Source organism: Vidua macroura, chromosome 7 (assembly GCF_024509145.1).
Source record: "Vidua macroura isolate BioBank_ID:100142 chromosome 7, ASM2450914v1, whole genome shotgun sequence".
In the NCBI taxonomy this organism is placed as follows: domain Eukaryota; kingdom Metazoa; phylum Chordata; class Aves; order Passeriformes; family Viduidae; genus Vidua; species Vidua macroura.
The window spans coordinates 1377376-1381457 of record NC_071577.1 but is presented as its reverse complement, the minus strand read 5'-3'; positions in this window follow the sequence as shown (position 1 = coordinate 1381457).

Below are 4082 nucleotides of genomic sequence, written 5' to 3'. Positions count from 1 at the left end.
CTGGAGAAAAACACATGGAAATCAGCAGCTTTGGAGGGATTTTTCAGCTCAAACACTGTTTCTTCAGACACACACACAGGACACACTCTTATGCATCTAATACAAGTTTTCACTCAGTAACCTTAGCACCGTCATTTCAGCTTAGCAACTGCAGCAGTGGTTAGGCAGGAAAGCTGTTCATCAAATTAAAGGCTGAGAAGACAGAAAAAAACATGGAACAATTTTCAGTCTGAAGGCCAGACACACAACACACCCAGAGTTCCCAAGAGAGACCACACATTAGACTTTTGCTCGTACTTTCTGTGGTTCTGGGCACATAATAACACTAAACCCACTCGCAGGAGAGTTACAGCTTCATTTCAATACAGCTTTCAATGCACCATTTCTGAGCGGTGGCAAGAGGGACCCACCTAGGCTATGGGGCTGAAGGCAGGGCCTTTCTGACCCCGCTCAGAGCCTCCCCCAGGCCCCGACAAACATCGTACAAACCTCATTCTGAGCACTGCAGTGCCCTCCCTCACACAGGGGCGGTCATTTCTATCGAACACTCCTTTCCTCGCAGCACTACTGCCCACAGCCGCAACCGAAGGTCACTGCACTCTCCTGCACTTGCTCCAGTCTGCCTCGCATTTCGCCGCCTCTCCCAGCTCCCTGCCGGCAATGTCCCTTCCCAAGGAACAGCCCGGCCCCGGGGAGAGGCATCTCCGGCCCCCAGCTGTCTCTGCTCACCACCCCCCCAGCAGGACGGAGCTCCGGACACAGCCCTGCCCAGCCACCTCCACTCACCCCCCCCCGGCAGGACGGAGCCCAGCGCGGCGCTGCCCGGCCCGGAGCTCCCCCGCCGACCCCGGGCGGCCGCGGCCCGGCCGAGCCGGGACACCCACAAGGACATGGCGGCGCCGGGCGGAGGGCGGCGGCGCGCGGTGATGACGTCCGGCGGGAGAGGCACTGCGCCCCGGGGAGGAAGGCGCTACGAGGCCACGCCCCCTGACACGCCCCTCGCCAGAGGCCACGCCCACGGTCCGTGTGGGCTCTGGCGGGAGCGGGGACAGGGGACAGCGGGGACAGCGACAGGCGGCACCGGGAACGGCCGGGATAGGGAACGGCCCGGGTTAGGGACTAGGGGGGACAGGGAACAGCGGGGACAGCGACAGGCGGCACCGGGAACGGCCGGGATAGGGAACGGCCCGGGTTAGGGACTAGGGGGGACAGGGGACAGCGGGGACAGCGACAGGCGGCACCGGGAACGGCCGGGATAGGGAACGGCCCGGGTTAGGGACTAGGGGGGACAGGGGACAGCGGGGACAGCGACAGGCGGCACCGGGAACGGCCGGGATAGGGAACGGCCCGGGTTAGGGACTAGGGGGGACAGGGAACAGCGGGGACAGCGACAGGCGGCACCGGGAACGGCCGGGATAGGGAACGGCCCGGGTTAGGGACTAGGGGGGACAGGGGACAGCGGGGACAGCGGGGACAGCGACTGGCGGCACCGGGAACGGCCGGGATAGGGAACGGCCCGGGTTAGGGACTAGGGGGGACAGGAACAGCCTGGTTAAGAACAGGGGTCAGGCGGGACTAGGAGCAGCCGAATCAGTGAGCAGGTGGAACAGGGAACAGCCAGGTTAGGAATGGGGACTAGGCGGGACAGGGAACAGTCTGGCTGGGGAATGGCAGTCGGAACAGGAACAGGCAGTAGGCGGGACCGGGCCCAACCGAATTAGGGAACAGTGGGCTAGGGAACAGGCGGGACCGGCGACAGCCCGGTGGGACAGGGAACAGCCTGGATTGGGAGCGGGCGCGATAACGGACAGCCGGGTTAGGGAACAGGTGGGAATAGGGAACAGCTGGGTTAGGGAACAGCTGGGAATAGGGAATAGCCGGGTTAGGAACGGGTGGGAATAGGGAACAGCTGGGTTAGGGAACAGGTGGGAATAGGGAACAGCCGGGTTAGGAACGGGTGGGAATAGGGAACAGCCCGGTTAGGGAACAGGTGGGGCCAGGACCAAGCGGGGACAATGAACAGCCGGGTTAGGCATCAGACGGGATAAGGGACGGACAGGATGCCTGCACTATGTCTGCCTGCAGGTCCCCACAGGAGGGAGCCTAGGATACGTCTCTTTCCAACACCTGCACATCCAGTTGTCCTAATTCCCTCTGCACCCTGCTTCAGGTGCTTGACCAACATCTCCAAGCTTTTAGGCTGGCAGCATGTGCAGTAACCCTAACCCTTATGTAAAATCACTGTTAAATTACTGGGCCTGGGAAGGTCATAACCAAACGTTTTACAAATTTCCCATCAAAGTGACATCAGCTCTGCTGACCTGGCACATTTGTGACACCATTAGCGGCTTCTGCTTTGCCCCCTGGCAAGAAGCAATCAAGTTGCATTTCAAGGATTTGTCCCTGGAATTTGCAAAGAGCTTGAAAAACCCAACCAAACAATCCACAAAGGATTGCGTCGAGGTTTCCTTAACAGCTCTGTCTGCAACCAGACTAGTTGGGTGCTCCAAGCCCTGTCCAACCTGGCCTTGAGCCCTTCCAGGGATGGGGCAGCCACAGCTTCCCTGGTCAACCTATGCCAGGGCCTCACCACAGCAGCTGGAGCTGGTTTTGGGGGGAAGAATTTTGCTGCAGCAAACTCGGTTTTAATCAAGTTAATGCTGCCCAAAAGTTTTGGGCAGCATTAACTCAGGGAAAGGCAAAGTGAGAAGGAACAGGCTGGCTTTTCCTGAGCGGGCATCAGGCTCTCAAATGGTGGCCCACGGACATGGTGTTTGCCAGGATTCCATGTTTCCCTTGGACAATGGCCCACAGACATGGTGATTCCCACAATCCAATGGTCCCGGAGGATGGTGGCCCACTGATAAGTTTCCCAGGATACAGTGTCATCTGTACATAGGATGGTGGTCTATAGTCATGGTGTTTCCCAGCATTTGGTGGCTCCTTGGGGATTTGGTGGCCCCTGGGAAGAGGGGCTTGTGGACACTGTGTTTCCCAGGATTTGGTGTCCCCTGAGGATTGCGGCCCAGGTGCGTGGTGTTTCCTAGGATTTGGTCTCCTCTGTGGATGGTGGCCCATGGGCACAGCGTTTCCTAGGACTTAGTGTCCCCTTGTGAGGGCAGCCCCTGGGGCTCAGTGTTCCCAGGATTAGGCTGTCACCTAGGGACAGCGGTCCACGGGCACAGTGTTTCCCAGGATTTGGTGTCCCCAGGCATGGCTCCCCAGGCACGGTTGCCACTCAAGGGGTGGCTGGGGTGTGGCCTGTGCCGGTGCCCCGGAGCCCCGCCGGTGGCGCGGTGCTGCCACTCCAGTGGGCACTGCCGGTGGCTGGGGATGTAGACCGGCAGGAAGAGGAAGAAGCCGGTGCCCAAGAGGTAGGTGCGTGGGACCGGGCAGGACGAGTGAAGGCCGGGCAGCGAGAGCCCAGCTGGTTCTGGGGAAGTGCCTGGAGCCGCTCTGGTGCGAGCGCTGCGGGTGCAAAAGGGAGCAGCATGCTTGGGTTACTCGGTTTTAATCAAGGTTAATTGGAACTAACGCTGTGTCGGCTCTGGCACGCTGGTGGGAGAACAGAAATCCCAAAGATGCTTGTCCTGCATCCCGGTGAGGAAGCTCGCCGGAGAGTTTGAGCCGCTCAGCAGTGATTTGCAGGCTGGGCTATGTTTTGGTGCCCGCCTAAATCAAACATACAGCAATTAGTAATTACCAAAACATCTCGGTTCCTTAATTATTAATTACCACGCTGCTCAGTAGCTGTTGCATAACATCCCCCTCGGTGTCCCTGGTGTTTCCTGCCTCCTTCATGCCTTCCCCAGCTCCCAAGTCCCACCAGCCTGTTTAAGCTCAGCTTTTCCAGGTGTATAGGAGCTAAAGGTGGGTATCTGTTTCTGGGAGGCTGTGGGGGAGGACATGGATGAGCTGAGTCCAAGCCCAGGATGAAGGAGGGAGCATCAATACTTTAAACCTGTGGTGAGGTGACCCTGAGCCTCTCTTGGGGATTTAAGTGGGAGTCTTGTTGCGTAAACATGAAGGATAGCTGTTTTGCCACAAAGCTGTCTTCTGTTCATCTCGGAGTGGTGATTCCA